We start from the raw sequence: 17,901 nt of genomic DNA, 5'->3' as shown, positions 1-17,901 counted from the left end.
AATACAAAGCCTATGTACCTAACACTTAACTTTAGGTAGCTTATGCTTTTGACATAATTAAGCATGTTTTTCAAAATGTCTTCGCTTTTCCTTATTCAGCACAAATAACCTGCTCTTAGCTTGTTTTCATAAATGCAGTGTATTGTTCACCACAGAACCACTATGTAGCTATGAAGTCCTGGACTATAAATACCCTCCATAATTTCTTCTTTTGCATTCCTATTTGCAGAGACAAGTCTCCTATTAATATTATCAGGTGGTTTATGGTGTTTAAATGCCTGGTATGTTTGTTTTTCTGCATCACTAATCACTCCAAGTAATTGCTCCACCATGAGTGTTCCAATATGCATGATTTCCCTTTAATCTTTTTCCTGCTACATATGTGTAACTTAACTTCACTAATATCTAGTAGTTTGAACAGACATGTGAGAACATTACCATCACACTGATCAAACAAGTTAATAGACTATTATGTTCTTAAATATGACAACCTCAAACGTTTTATAAATGACCACAAAGGCATCAGGAAAACCTATTTTAACAATAGGTACAGTAAATTGTATGTATTCATGATTAGAGTTAGCTAGCAGCTGAAGAGGTTCAACAGTTGTAATCAAACCTGTATTGACTGTCAAAAATAGATTAAAGATATTTTATCTTTAGTTGGAAAAGACATTTGCCGTGTAAAATTAGTGCTACAGGTATAATCCAGAAACGTTGCTTCATAGTGTGACTCACATGATTAGTTGCCATGGTCTGTACATGGCTAATTAAAGTAAACTAAAAATTTAGTAGAGATATTATCAATTTACTAAGCATACATTTTTTTTTTAAATTAAGATGCTGTTCCATATTCATACATGCACTGTCTGTGATAACATGCCACCAATCTTATTGTGGGGAGGTCGCCTGTATCACAGATGTCTATAGTCATAATCTCAGTAATGAAATGTAAAGACACTGGTCTTCAGGATTAACACAAGAAAACAAATAGTCCAACACCGGAAGTAGAAGAGAAATAGCACTCATATTTATTATAGCATAAAAAAATAGCTTGGGAAGCACCCCATACTTAATTTATTACTGTGATATTGTATTTGTTCAAATAAATTAAAATCATAAGCTTATCTCTCTTTTTGTTAAGACTAAAACAATTCATAAAGTCCACATTCTATCATAGGATCATAGGAAGTAACTAGGCTAATGGCTCGAGGGACCTTACAAGCCTAGCCAAATTTTACCCTTGTTACCATGATCAGCACCTATTGCCCCCGTCCAAGAGGGACACAGGTGGAAGCCCCAAGGTGAATTTATGGTTACCCATTAAATCATCCAGATTGTATGTGAAGAAGTTTAGTTCTTTAAAGTAAGTTATCTGTGTGCCATTTGCCTTGTGGATGTGCAGCATTTCCAGCAAAGCAGGGTCAGAGATTTCCTTATTGCAAGGCAGAGATCGCCTCTGAGTAGTCTGTATGAAACAGAATAAAGTGACAGTGACTTCAGCCAATCCACATAGGATAGTTGCTGAAGACCTTGAATTTTCTGTGTGAGAAACCTTTATGGTCTCTCCAATTGATGCAGGTGCTTTGAATAGTACATCCCAAAAGGGACATTGTACTCAGTTATTGGCCTAATGATTGAAGAGTACAGGGAGGTGATAACTTCCCTTTTTTACAAGGCAGTGCCCTTACCTATGAGGTGAGCCATATAGAATGCCCTTCTAGCCACTCTGGAGACATGATGATCAAAGGCAACATTGCTGTCAACCTGAGTGCCCAGATCTCTCACCACTGAGTGCGTACTTAGGGTATTACCATTGATGTGGTAATTTGCAGGAACATCGCTCTTGCCAAAAGAGATGATAATAAATTTTTTTGCATTGAGTTTGAGGTTATGACTTTGGCACCAATCATTTTTTTGCATAAAACCTCCTTGAAGGATGTTGACATTGTTTGGAGATTCTATGACCGTGCCCAGTTTGCAGTCATCAGCAAACTTTGTCAGCCACAGTACCTTAGTTTTAGCTTGTATTTCAGAGAAATAGATTCCAAACAGTAGAGGTCCTAAGACCAATCCCCATGGAACACCACTGGTAACAGGTCTGCTGCTGGAGGTGGATTCCCCTATTTTGGCTGTATGGGTTCTATCAGAGAGCCAGTTCACAGCCCACCTTACAGTATAAGGGTTGAGGTCTAGCTGGGAGAGTTTGTCAATGATGCCTGAGTGAGGGATAGTGTCAAATGCCTTGGCCAGGTCTAGGTAGGTTGTATGCACAGGTTTCCCCTCATCCAGGGCCCTTGTGACTGTCTCAAAGAAGTCCACCAGGTTTAACACACATGATCTTCCCTTGACAAATCCACGCTGGGAAGGATCTAGTGTTTGGAGATTATCTATATCTTTGTTGACAAGGTCCATGATGATTCTCTCCATGGCCTTGCAGAGAAGGCTAGTTAGGCTAACTGGTCTGTAGTTCCCAGGGTCAGTAGAAGCATGACCTATGTGCAGGGGATAATGGTGGCTGTTTTCTATTCAGCTGGGCTGAAGCTGCTGCTTAGACTGTGATTGAAAAGAGTAGCAAATTGTGATATTAATTCTTGTTTGTGCCCATGTAGGACACAGCCCTGGATGTTATCAGGTCCCATTGATGTTGTGTTATTGGCCTTAGAGAGGGCGTTTATGACCTGCTTTTTAGAGATACAAAGTAGAGAACAGGAGATATGTATGTCATGAAGTATGTGTGGTGGGAACGGTGGAGTGAAGTTTTTGCCAAACCTGTTGGCTGGTTAGCTATGTCCACCGGATCAATGTATGTGTTACCATTAACTACCAGTTTGGCACAAATCTGAGCCTTAGCTTTTAGGTTACAGATGTAACTAAAGAACACCTTATGGTTGACTTTGGTTCAGGAAGCTAATGTGGATTCGTTGTTTGCCTTGGAGGACTTCACAAGAAGTCTTATTTGCTTATTTAAGCTGAGGAGGGAGTGTCTCCATTTTAGAGCCCTCTCCTTCCTACTCTTGGACAGCAGTTTCTTCCTTTTATTTTAAAGCCTGTTAATAATGGTTGTCCACCAGGCACGTTTGCTTTTCCTTGAAAAGCTTGTTTTGGTCCTAACAGATACTGCTGAGTCAACGCAGTTATACAAGGGCTTTTATAGTGCATTGGTGTAGAGCTCAGCATAGTTATCGGTTTTGTCAGAATGGATAGGTGCAATGAAGCTATTTATACAATCCTGTAAGAGGTTATAATCTGCTTTGTAGAAGGTTTTTAGTCTAGTTGTTGCTAGGGGAGGGTCAGGTGTGATAGTTACCTCAAATGAGACTAATTTGTGGTCAGATCTCACCAATGATGAACTCACAGTGAGGAAGCTACAGTTGTCTCCTATATTTGTAAGCACCAAGTCTAGGATGTTGACACCCCAGTTGGGGGTGTCAACCAGCTGGTCCTGGGCAATGGAGTTCACAAAGTTGATGAACCTTTGGGCATGTGAGTTTGAGCACAAGTAATTCACCAAGTCAATGCTAAGGTAGTTAAAGTCACTCACATCTATGGTGTTAGGATGTATCTTGATAGACTCAAGTTGATCCAAATAGACAGAGTAGGTGTCCTGATTCATGGAAGGGGTTCTGTAGCTGGCAATGACTTGAATATGTGTCCTATCAACAGTTAAATGCACCTGAGGTATCTCTAGGGTGTCATACTGTTTGACCAATCTGGAGGTGTATTTATCCTTGATGAATACTGACATACAGCCTTCTTTAGTTTTCTTGCCTTCAGTTTGCGGTTTGAACATGTGAAGGGAGGTGTAGCCTGGTATGGCTGGGGTGCTCTCCATAGCCTTGAACCAGGTCTCCATGATTGCACAAATGTCTGTGTCCTCCAGGGTGATGACTGCTTCCAGTGAGTGCAGTTTCATGTTAAGACTCCTAGTGTTTAGCAACATGACCTTGAGGTTGTTTTTGGTTTGGTATTTTTACATCAGGAATTTTTTCCTTGTAACACTGCCTAAAAAGGCACTATGGAGGTGACAAGAGCCTTATCCAGTAGCTGAAATCCCATGGGTGACAGATGAAGACCATCTTTGGCAAAGCATCGAGGTCTGTCGATCATGTCATCCCAGGCTGACTGATACTGGATCTCCTTAGAATGACCCCAAAAACTCAGCCAATTATTGAAGTCATTCATTTTCTGTTTGTATTGAGGCATCATTCTAGGTGAAGGTAAAATGCTGGTTAAAGCTAAGGACATACCTGCCTGAGACACATAGTCTGAGAGCTCAGTTATGTCTCTCTTCATATAGTCCAGAGAGGTACGTTTCAAGTCGTTCACACCAACATGGACTATGGCAGTGTCATAACAGTACCTGTTGTTGAGAAACCTGAGTGCATGCATGATATGACGGATCATGCCACCTGACAGACAGCTGACCATGACCTTCTCCTTATCCAGCCTGCTGAGAGGGACATCTGTGTGTCTCATTATGGAGTCTCTTATGACTAATATGTTAGGTTTCGTGTTTAGCCTTATGAGCTTGACAGGTGAGACACTGGTGCATGAGCTATTGTTTGTATTGTTTTCTGCATAGGAAGTATTATATGTAGCGTGCTTGTGTTTGTGTTTGGGAGATCTCTGGTGATTAGGTAAGTTTGTGGCTAGGACCTCTGTGTATGTAGGTATGTGTGATGTGGGTTTGGATGGAGTAGGTGGTGAGGTGTGCATCCTGACAACCCGCTTAGTGTCAGATGTATTAACTGGCATGTGAGAGAGCATTAATTCAAGGTTTTTAATATAGTTGCATCCCTCATATGTTGAGTTTGTGTGCAGTGGAAATAGAAGGTTGTCTGTGTACATGAGGCAGTTGCTGCACTGCCTCAGGATGCCCATGTCAACCAAGCTGGCTGGAGAAACTATGGGAAATTGCCCGTTCATAATGCTAGGTGAATGTATATGGTCAGAAACAGGAATATGGTGGGAAAGGGGTCACATGTAGGAATAACTAGTGGGCGAGTTGTGTTAATACTTCAGAGGCTAGGCTTAATGCTATACTAGTAGGTAGAGCAGGGCCTCAGAAAAACTCTTGAGGCTGTTATTACAATGGAGTGCTTACACAGCTTCACTAGTACTGGCTCTTTGCCCAGAAATGTGCTAAAGATGAGGAACTACAATGTTGGGATACAGCTGTATCTAAGGGAAAAATTGTCGAAATTAACTGTCTGGCTATGACACACAATTGCACGGCAGTCCGTGGTGCTGCACAATGAGCAAACAAGCAGAAACCCATTCAAGAGTGGGGGTTAAATATAGTAATAAAATACAGTAAAAGAGTTGGCAGCAGACAATAACAAGTGCAATAAATGGTAAGAATAAGCAATAAATAGTAAAAATAAGTAAGAAAACTGGCAAATTATGTTTTTTAGGAAGCTCAGAAGCCTCTAGTCATCTGAAATCTCAGCACAGAGTTGTGGCTGTGCCCCTCCTCTGTTCAGCTTAGTATGAACAAGTGGAAACCTACTCAAGGGTGGGGTTAAACACCAGAAGGTTAAAACCTAAAACAACTTTTAAAAAAGTTAAAAAGAACCAATGTGATGCTTACTCCAAGCCCTAGACCAGCCTGCCTTTACCAGCCAGGGACCAATCAGCACAATCCTCTCATTAGAGTGCAGAAGGGCCCTTTCTAAGCCAAGATGGCCTGGAAAATGTGCTCAGAGCAAACACCCACTACAAACAAACAACCAGGCCCAGAAACACCAACCCTGAGTCTGGACTATGCTACAGCTATTAGTTATAATATGTTAGGCAGAAGATACTACAGAAATGTTTGCCACAGCAGAAAGACAGCATTGAGATACTAAAGAAAAGTTTTAAACAAAAAAAAGAGCAAGGAGACTCTAGAGAATGCTTTTAACTGCAAACAAATCAGTTGTATGATGCATTCCTTGGCAGGAAAATCAGAACAAACAGATGCTTAACAAATGGAGAAAATTTCCAGTTGATACCTTTTAAATAATGAAAATGGTAAAAAAGCTTTACAAACAGTGAAAACAGTAACTACAATGATTGAACAGGCCCAGTAAGACAGACAATTGCAGTACAACAGTGCAGTTTGTTTATAGTAATAAAAACAGGTAAAAAGTTGGCAGCAGACAATAAAAAGTGCAATAAATGGTAAGAATAAGCAATAAATAGTAAAAATAAGCAAGAAAACAGGTAACTTTTGTTTTTTAGGAAGCCTCTAGTCATCTGAAATCTCAGCAGAGAGTTGTGGCCATGCCCCTCCTCTGTTCAGCTCAGTATAAACAAGCTGATGAGTTCTAATAGGACCACATCCTTATTTTATTGCCTTACTATTTTTTTTTTTTTTTTTTTTGCATAGAAGCCCTTTCACCAGTAGGATAAGCAACTCTGTTAATATTTTACTACCCTTATAACTTGGATGGAAACAGACTCAAGGGAAAACCAAAGTTCATGACCTGCCTCTTTGTAGTGAGTAACTATGTAGGACCCCTTGCTCAGACAATGCTTCTGCAGACAGTTATTGAAATAACTGACTTTTGTGCACTAATAATCAATCATTTTTGGAGAGAGGAGGACTTCATAAAATATAATTCTAACCCCATATTTAAATGAGCATTTTTTTCAATTGATTCAGGCAAGTATCCTTAAGGCATAGTATTTACATTCCTAGCATATGTATTAATTGTAGTTAACATTTTTTCTAACAGGCCGTTGACTTCAATAATATTTAGACCATCTAAACTGGACATAGTCACCACTTCCTTGTTTAATTCTGTTTGGTGACAGGATTCATTTTTCTCCATGGAATCGCATTATAATAGTACCCAATGTTACATGTGAAATTAAACTTGATGAAGTATAAGGGCCTGTCTGAAAGTCTGGACATTGAGTTTTGCCAGCCAAAGCCCTTATTTATTGTTTATTTTTTCTTCTTCTCAGAAAATTTGCAATCATCATTTAAATTAGAAGAGAGAAAATGCATGGTACATCTCTCCTTATTGAGTTGATATAAAGTAGGTATATGACCTGATATCTGGTTGAAGATGCTGTAAAAATTGTATCAGCAAATGTAGTATCAGTATTAATTACTTTGTCCGTGTGCACCCTGTGAGGTATTATAATGTGAACCACAGCTGTTAAACTGTTTGTACAGAGTCTGTCTGACAAATGAGTACCAAGCATATTTACAAGTAACACTCATGAATGGTGATTTATTGTGGCTATTTTTCCACAGCCATACATTTGTAACAGAAAAATTGTATGAGGAACACTAAGGCTACATGAGATAGGAGGGCACCACATACTCATGCATAGAAAGAAATGCATAAAACTGAAAACTGTGCTGCAATATGTGGAATTCTAAATGCATCAGTACATTTTCTAAGTATGTAGTGAACTACTTAGACATAGTAGTGATATGCATCCAAAAACTTATAAGAAAGCATTAGGTCTATCATGAATGTGTGCACGCATGCATGTAGTACACAGTGTCCTGTTATGAATCCTTGGTAACTTTGCCAGCCATGTCACCAAAAAGAGTTTAGCTAGTATACACTGCCAAATGTGCGCGCACGCACACACACACACACACACACACACACACACACACACACACACACACACACACACACACACACACACACACAAGCACACACACATATGCACACACATAGACATGCATGGTGACACTTGTTTACATATAAATTCATCAGACAGAGAAGTGTGGGTTAATCAATAATGGATGAGAAGCAAGGTCAGCTGTCTGCAACAGCACAAGAAATGTTTGGGTGGCCGCAGTGGTGCAGTGGTTAGCATTGCCACCTCACACCAAGAGGTTCTCCGGTTCGATGCTGGGGTGCCTTCTGTATGGAGTCTGCATGTCCTCCCTGTGGTTGTGTGGGTTTCCTCCAGGTGCTCCAGTTTCCTTCCACATCACAAAGACATGCTGTAGGGGGATTGGATACTCTAAATTGGCCCTAGGTGTGAGTGTGTGCACCTTTTGTGGAAGGTTGGACGCTGGGCTGGCAACTCGACACAGTAAAACTCCACTGCCAATCATGAGCAGACAGGTGATCCACTGTGGTGACCCCTAACCAGGAAAAGCCGAAAGACGAATAAGAGGCCACAGATGGAAATGCATGTATATGGTTTGGAGTGCAGAGATCAGGAGAATCTATTAACTAGTAGGACTCATCATTTGCAATACCCACAGGGAGCTAATAGAGAAGAATACTGCATAGGTTACTTATTCAGCTGACTACTGTGGTGGCATTCCTGTTAAAGGTTCATGTGGCTACAGGACTGCACAGTTAAACTGATATGTGGCACCTGTCTGCAACAGCAGGAGTCAGTACTGGGACTTTTTCACATGGTCAGTGAGTAGCGGCTCAGTAGTTCAGTTTGATAAATGCAAGGTGTGATGTACATTTGGTCTGGCAGCTGGTGCAGTAGATTAATGCTCTAACCTCTTAATGAGCCCCTTCCTGTACTCAGGGGTACAGGGTTTGATTCTTGGGTGGGAGGTTGACATAATGGTTAAGGTGTCTGTCTTACAGAGACAAGGTGCAGGGTTTGATTCACACATGGGGTAATTGGCTAGGTTTAAAATGACCTACAAGGGCAGTTAGCCTAGTACTAATCTATGAACCTATGGTCATTCCTGTGTTTTTAGATGGACCCAAACACCATGCCCATATACCTGTTATCAACAAATAGATGCTGCGAATAATTTCATACAAACACAGGAACTTTCTAGGTATGAGCAGTACAGCGTGGCTTGTTGCCTTTTGGGCTGAAGTATTTTCTCTACACCGGCAGTAACAGATTCTTTTGTATTGCAGTTCACTCAGTTGCCACCACTCATGTTTACTTGTACATAGATGTAATGATATTGACTTGCACTTCCTGTGAACTCTTTTCATGACTCACACTTTAAATTGAGGCTGCAAACCTCCTCTGTGTGGTTATAACAAGACTGGCTTTTGGAGTCAACTACATCATATTGCAAATACATATGCCTGCTGTCGTCATTGCATGACTGACTGTGTACTGGATGGCAGTATCTATACATGTTGGTGAAGGGATTTGCTTATGTTATGTGCACTGGGGTTATGAGTATTACACAAACATATAGATCCTCTATCAGTCTCTCTCTACAGTAGCTTTATGGGTTGTGCTGACTCTACTCGGGAGACTTTTCTTGCACTCTTAATGTTCATTGAAAACCTGGCCTATGAATCCCTCCTGAAACCTGAAAAAGGATGTATATATAATATATGAATCTACTGCATGACAAGAAAATACCTGCAAGCAAGTGTTTTTTTTCAGGGGAGCACTGCATTCTCCAACTTCCCCATGCACACACGGCGACTACCAACTGATTATGATACTGAGGCAATCTGGATGTTTTGGCATCCATGGCTGACAGGTCTCTAAGAGTTTTATCAGTACTGACAGCAGTTATATTTGATCACAGTCACCTAGGTGTATGGTGTTTGTGACCTTTGGCTAGGGATTAATAGTGTAGATTTCTAAATGTCTGAGACACCATTATTTGTTAGGGAAAGGTTAATAACATGTTAAGGCTATGGCTAAAAATGTTTTACAAGTTTGAGGAAAATGAGTTGAGGCCAACTGATACTGATGAGACTTTCCTTGGAAGGGACGCTAGTAGCTGGATGATGGTTTTAAAGTGAAGTGGTGTTGGGACTGCCTGTGAATTGGGAATGTAGGTTTGGTGTTCAATGAGGCTGTATTGTGAAACAGACTGTATACGTGTGTGTGTGTGTGTGTGTGTGTGTGTGTGTGTGTGTGTGTGTGTGTGTGTGTGTGTGTGTGTGTGTGTGTGTGTGTGTGTGTGTGTGTGTAAAGCTAGTTGTAGTATGTTTTAAAGTTTTCTGTTGTGCCTGATGATGACAGTGGAGGGGAACAATTTATTATTTAGATTAGGGGTGGAGTTACTGCTGGATAAACATACTAGACTTTTTATTCCTGTTAATTTCACTGTGTTACATAGGTAGGTTAACTGAGTGCTTTTCAGTAAACCAGAACTGATGTTTTGATTTCAGCTCTGTAAATCACATGTGACACTGCATTTTGTTGCTTTCCATTAATACTACAGGGATTTTCAGAATCTCTTGTTTACTTTTGTTTGTACTGTTAACCACTTGTAGATGAGTACTTTTATTTCTCCTGAAGGATAGATTATGGTCCTGAACATCACTGAATGTGTCGGCTAAAGAGTGGCTTCTGTTGTGCTGGTGCATGTTACAAATGGGATCTAGTCTACTAAAACTAGTTCACTGAACGGGTCCACTTCTTTTAAGTGAGGAAAGGATGCTGTGAAATTATCTGAGGTGGGATTCCTTTTAGTTTGCAAGCCCATATCAGACAGCAAGGCGGAGATTACTGTTTGGGCAGATAGTTATGCTTAATGTATTTCCGACTTATTTATGGGAACCAGTCTACTGCAGAGTGGTTTGTGGTAATCCTCTAACCTAGCAGTTGAAGTGATTAGTAGCATTAGGTCCTATTTTGTTGTTAAACGTCATAGCTGTGAAGTTGGCAGTAAGATATTTCATTATGATACATTTCTTATTACGAAGATAATGAAAACGTAAGAATGTACCTATTTTTTTAACTTTTAATTTGTATGCAGGGAATGTGTATTATACTGATCATTTCAGTTTTTGGCACCCACTTATTATTTCAAAAAATGTCCAGTTTGGTCTGAGGTCACAGAAGTCAGAATGTATACCAAGTAAAGTTAATTTAAACTAGTATTTTACACAGAATGTATGCCACTACTATTTCTTAATGTCTGAAACAGTGGTAAAACATTAGTTAGTCTGTCTAGCAATATCTGATGTGGCTTTAATCAGGTTTGACAGGCACCTAAGATATCGGAGTTGCTGAGTTGCATCCAGGCAATAAGGCCATACAATTTGTTGTTGATGGTGCAATGTGAAAATGTTGCTGTTCATGACTGTTAAACCCTTGGTTGTATCTTGGCTAGTGGTCGTGTTGTACATTGTGTTTATTGTGAAAGTGGCTAGCACTGGCTGCATTTTGCTATGGGATGTATGTGTTGTGTCTGGTAGGAGTATAATGGCCTTGACTTTAACTGTATTTTTCCTGCTATTTTTTTTTTCATATGAAAGGGCTCTAATAGTATATTCATTTGTTGAGTATTACTTGAAGATATCAATACCAAACATTCTATTGCTGGACTTGTGAACCAGAATGACCTACTGGCCTATATGACTGATACCAATGGAAATAATACCACTTTAGAACATTTTTTGATGGAACCTCTTCCCCTGGATGACTAGATGGGTACCTTTAAATTTAAACTAGAACTTAAAAACCTCACTCTCCTTGAAAAAGGTGCTAGAGCCTGATGGTGGTTATTAGTAAGGTACAGTCTAATTGCCTTGTATACCCTATGGTTTTATGAACTCCAAGAGAGCACAATATTTGCAAGAGGGGAAATTCTCCACCTATGCTGTACCAAGATCTCCCACAAAACTAAACCACCAATGTGCAACCAACTATATAGTTGATCGCATGTGCTGTAACTCAGTATATTTAATAAAATGAGCCTTCAAACATCTGTCATGCATCCATGTGATATATATATATATATATATATATATATATATATATATATATATATATATATATATATATATATATATATATATATATATATATATATATATATATATATATATATATATATATATATATATATATATATATATATATATATATATATATATATATATATATATATATATATATATATATATATATATATATATATATATATATATATATATATATATATATATATATATATATATATATATATATATATATATATATATATATATATATATATATATATATATATATATATATATATATATATATATATATATATATATATATATATATTCATGTTAGTTGATCTGGTTTTCAGAAACTCGAAATTCATATCAGGGAGACAATATGATTGAATTTCCAAAAACATGCATTGAGCAGCATTTTACTTTCTCCAAGGATGATGCCACAATACGAACAAAAAATGACTGGTTTTAGTAATTGATTTAGTATCTGGTGCCATTCTAAGGGGGTGCAATATTTGTCAACATAGAAGGAGATGGTCAACAGACCACGCTGCTTTGCCAGGGATGGTCTGCACTTCTCCCCTCTAGGCTTTCGAATATTAGCTAAAACACTGTCTTCCCCATAGTGCCTTTTTTAGGCAATGCCAAACTGAAAGTACTTCCGACATAGCAAATCAAAGCCAAGAACATCTAAAGGTATTACTGGTCAATGCTAGGAGTCTAAATAAAAAACTCCACTCCCTAGAAGCTCTCCTCACCATAGAGAATGCTTATGTCTGTGTGGTCAGTGAGACATGGTTTAAAGCAGCAGAGACCTCACCAATAGTGCAAGGTTATAATGCCTTCCACACATTTAGAACAGCTACTACACAGACAGGGACTAAAGGTGGAGGTGTCTTAATTTACATCAAAAATAAATATATCTCAAGACTGGTCAAACAAGACAATGCACTTGAGATGTTCCATGTTCAAATCATCGTAGGCAAAATCCAGTACCACTTCCTTGCATGCTATAGGTCCCCCTCTATGACCCAAGAAACCAATACCAAGTATATAAACTTATTGGAAACACTCATCATCCAATCCTGTACCATATTCATGGGTGACCTTAATTACCCCACTATTAGCTGAGAATTCTATACAACACCAAACATACAGGCACAGAGATTCCTGGATTTTGTAAATACAAACTCCCTGGACCAGATTGTCAATACACCAACCAGGGATGCAACCATACTGGATCTGGTCCTCACTAATATGGGAAAGTGCTGCATACCCCCTACTGTAATATCTTCCCTGTTAAGGTCATACCACAAAATGGTCTCCTTTGAAGTAAAAATAAAACCTGGAATATTCAGGAAGTACTCTAAGGCTAATGTCCTGCTATTAAGTGATAATCTGGCAAAATTTCAAGCCCCCACATACCATGAGAACACTGCTGCCTATACAGAACTGTTCATAGAAACCCTGCACAAGCATGTTAATAGCTGCATAGATGCAGCTGTACCTACAAGAAAGAAGTACAGAACTAACTCAAACAACAAGCCACCCTGGTGGAATTCCAAAATCAGTAGGCTGTATAACAGAAGGAACAAAATCATGGCAAAAATTAGGAGGTGCCGCACCCAGCAGGATAAAAGCACTCTCATTAAACTAAACAAACAACTCAGAGGACCAATAAAGTCTACCAAAGCCAAATTTGAGGTAAATTTGGTTTCCCAGGTCAAGGACAACCACAAGGCACTCTTTAGCTATGTCTGCAACCTCAAAGGCAATACACAATTGTTTGCAGAGCTCGTTGTAAATGGAACCACCTATACTGAACCAAATGATATAGCAAACCTACTGGCTGATAAATTCGGCTCCAACTTTATCCCTCTCTTCCCCTCAACCTTCCCTCAGGAAATACCATGAAATATAACTCCCCCTGCTATTCCTAGGAAACAGGTCCTTAATGCTCTCTCTAAGGGCAAGAACACTGCATCAGTGGGCCCAGGCAATATCCCAGGATGCCTTCTAAATAGCTTGAAAGATGACCTATCAGGTTATCTGGAATTGCTATTTCACTGTAGCCTTCAAACAAGTTTTGTGCCTCATGACTGGAGAACAGCAACAATCATCTCTCTGTACAAAGGTGGGCCATCTACAGACCCTGGAAACTACAGAACTATAAGTCTCACTACTCTTATATGTAAAGCCACGAAAAGAATGACCATAGAAATGATCAATAGTGATATATTAAACCTCCAGACACTGGACCCAACCCAATTTGCTTTTGAGAAAAGGGGAGGTCATGCCATCTCATCCTGGTGGACTTCTTTGAGAATGTCACCAAAACAATAATGAGGGCAAAATGGTTCACATTGCCTACCTTGACCTGACCAAGGCATTTGACACAATACTCCTATCAGGCATTGTTGACAAACTCAAGAGGTTACATACAAACCCATATGTCACCTGGTGGACAGCCAACTGGCTCACATACAGGACCAAAAAGTTATAATTGAGGAGTCTACCTCTACAAAGAGGCCAGTCACAAGTGGTGCCCCTCAGGGATCAATCCTTGGTATGCTTCTTTTTGGCATTTACTTTACTGAAGTCAAGGCCAGTGTCAATGGTCTGATGACTGCAAATTAGGAGCTGTCATTGAATCCCACATTAACACAAATGTTCTCTAGGAAGGGCTGACACAGACAAACAACTGGTGTCAGAACCATGGACTAAAATTAAATGCCAAGAAATGCATAATAGTATCCTTTGGGAACTCATCCACCCCTGGTAACTATCATATTGACAACACACCCCTTAGAGCTGACCTAGTAGTCAGAGCCTTAGGGAAACAGGTAGACAGTAATCTACCATTTGACCATCACTTGTCTATAACAGTGAGGAAATCATTCTATGTTGTGCAGCTTATAAACAAATGTATTGCATCTAAGTCCAAGAAAGTCATTGTTTCACTGTATTTGGCATTCATCAGACCTATCATTGAATACAATGCCCCTTTTGGTATGTACCTAACCAGGCATATACTACAGCTGGAATGTCCACAGAGATTCCTTAATAAAAGGAACATAAGTAAAATGTCCTGTGCAGACCACCTCAAGGTCTTATCTCTGTATTCTGTTTCCTACAGGCTTTTGATGGGAGATCTATGCCTGGCATACAGGACATTGTCAGACCCCACTCTAACAGACCTCTTGCATATCAGCAAAAAAAAAAGAACACCAGAATTACCTATTCTAAAGACTTAAACTTTGCCTGTAATATAAATAGGACCTGCTGGAGAGACAGGTATGTATCCCAGAGACTACCCCATCTCTGATAGTGGCTCCCTATCCATGTGAAGCAGAGCTCCTCCCTAACTTAATTCAAGTGCAACTTGGACAAATGGATGGGGAACAGGAAATTCAGCTCTGGTTTGGCACCTATGTCGCTAATGGACACAGGCAACCTGTAAATGGTTCATCTCCCAGACTCCTCCTTGTAAATGTTTCATCTCCCAAAACCCTTCTTACACTTATCAGGGGTATCAGAACTTTTCAGACATTTGGAATGCATGGCTAGGATTAAAAAGGCCCTTGTGGTCATTAGCCTAGTAAACACCTACCGTATGAACCTATGAATCTATGAGCCCATAATGAAAGTCATGAATGATTAATGATGTTATATTTTGGCCTCAGATAGTCTTATATCTAAACGTGATACTATAAATATAAGGAGATAAAAATTGCAAATGTGTTAATTTAAATATTATAGGAAATATATGAAACCTGCAATTCTAAAGTCATTGGTTGTACCTGTGGCTTTTAAAATAAATAAAGGAAAAAAGATATTCACTGAACAGGGGTAGTGCCAATTTTACTGCATCTCCTGCAGACTTACAACTTATGTCTGCAATGCACTGCTTTGTAGAATAATATCTCTCAGCAGTACAGATTTTCACAGAATATCCGGATTTTGCCTCACATGTTTGGTCTGCTACTCATAAAATTTTGATTTTCTGGTAAATAATTGAGGATTGAAGTCAGAAAATAATGACAGGTGTTTGAGTTACAGACTTCATACTCTTCAGAAAATTCATGCTAATGCAAAATCTGTTATTCTATCAACTTTCTGTTTGTAGGAGCAATATTTAAAAGTTGTCCCTATTTTTGAGACTTTATTCCCCATTATATATGGCTTTGTCCAGATTTCTTGGTCTTAGAGGTTGAATGGTATGTGTAGAATCTATGCTGTTATTACTATTGTGTGTCTATTCCTGTCTACTCCTGTTGTTATTGGTAATGGATGACAAAAATTTCCCACTCGAATTTCAGTAGCAACATAGTGAATTCCCAGTTAAATACAATACAACTTTCTTTGCATATTAATGTAATTAACTTTACTTTAATGATACTGGGTTAAACCTGTTTACATCTGCAGCTTTATCATAGGCTAAATTTTAACTGCCTCTGAAATGGGACATAGACTAATTTCCTTGATAACGGGCCATAAATCCAACTGTGTATCACTATTTATTTCTGTATGCGAACAACATACATACTTCTGCTGATGTGACTGAAAGTCCACTGTTTTCACAGCTGTGTTAGCTGCAATTTGCTTGTTGGTCCACTCTGAGTAGCTGAGTTACATAAAAAGTCACCTGTATGATAATACACACCTGAGTAAACCATGGCTTGACTGAATGAGGCCTATGGATGGGAAATCCTCATATGCTAACGTGTAATGTAAGTAGTGGGTTCAGGGGTGCAGTTGCTTGCATAGTGAGGAATGTGGGTGCATCAATTTGAATGATGAGGTATAAGGGTGCTGCAGTGCAATGACTTGTGAAAATGCTTTTTTTCAATTGAAATGGCATTCATATCATGTTACTACAATCACCTGAACTATATTCCTTATAGCCCTCAAAAATGCAAAACAGTTTACCTATCAGGGACAAAGCCTCCCATCTTCTACCCATAGTTTATTCTCTTATACATGAATTCTGCCCATCTCTAGGAATTTGCTTAAGACATACTACTTACTACCTACTTGGTGTTAAAACCCAGACTGTTGTACTATTAAATGTCTACCCTTTACATTTGTAACTATATTACATTCATTTTCAAAACCTGTGCCAGTAATAGGGAGCACTCTTCCAGTTCCATTCAAATTGTACCACACTCCCATCTTTTAAATGTCTGCTATTTGACTATTTAACAAACAATTCAACGCATCATTGCTTTAATTCAGGGTAACATGCATAAAGTAAATATTTATAAATGACCAAGAATAAAACTGCTGTACTTTGGTACAGATATTGCTGTATAATAATCATTTTTCGCTGCTGACTTTCTAACTTTTGAATGAGATGGTTGTTATTGCTTATTAATATGGTTTGCTTTGTTTTACAGTTGTAAAAATATTTATTTTTATGTGTGCCTTTTGTCTGCTGTCATCCCAGAGCATGGCTGGAAAAGCTTTTCAGACCAGCCCAGAAATTCTGGTTAATTAATAATAAAAAAATCATGGCCCAGGTCATGATTAAAAAAAAAAATCTTTGGAGCACTTCACTTACAGGTGAAAATAAATGCACAAATAATATAGCATAAATATACCATGACTTCTTCCCCTTGGAATGGAAACAGGACAAATCTTGGCTGTAGATGTAATATTCCATGGCTGGTGTTGCTCAAAAGGATTGTGTTATTTCTAAATTGTGTCATACTTGTATGTTTGTCATTATATAGATTATGATTAAGTCTCCAGTCATAACCAGGTCATTATGTGTTCAAGAAATAATGTCAAGAAAGTTCAAGAAGTGAATGTCTTGACATCATCTCAAGAACACACAGCCACCTGGTTATGACTGCAGACACGATCATAATCTTCTGTACTACGTGGATGCAGCCTCGTTTTTTTTTTTTTTTTGCAATTACCTTCTGTTTATAGTTGGCTGCCTTACTTTTTACAGCTGCAGACATAATACAAAGGTACAAAAACAAAACAATATTTAGGTATTTCTTATTTTACATCTATGTGTCAAAAAGTGATGATTCTCAGAAAAAGTAAATGAAATATAGCATACACTTTCTTTGGCTTCTTTCGTTTTGTTGCTAGCTGAAGATGATATCTGGATGGCTACTATATGAGGAGGTGGAACATTAGAAACTGCATCTTCTAGAAAGAAGAGGGGAAAATTACTATGCAGAAATGAATATTAACATTGTAAAATAAAGTTATCTAATACAGAGGGCAAATGCACACCCACTGA

At 38.7% G+C, this 17,901-nt stretch overlaps 1 protein-coding gene across 1 annotated transcript in view; it reads right to left on the bottom strand.

Moving 5' to 3' along the window:
- The window catches only part of IMPG2 (interphotoreceptor matrix proteoglycan 2), a 1,485,782-nt gene that overhangs the window by 830,284 nt on the left and 637,597 nt on the right, over window positions 1-17,901 (bottom strand). The window lies entirely within an intron of this gene.

Source organism: Protopterus annectens, chromosome 5.part0 (assembly GCF_019279795.1).
Source record: "Protopterus annectens isolate FY-2018-M chromosome 5.part0, PAN1.0, whole genome shotgun sequence".
Taxonomy (NCBI): Eukaryota; Metazoa; Chordata; order Ceratodontiformes; family Protopteridae; genus Protopterus; species Protopterus annectens.
The sequence above is the reverse complement of the archived record's forward strand: the minus strand, read 5'-3'. Positions and strand labels throughout refer to the sequence as shown.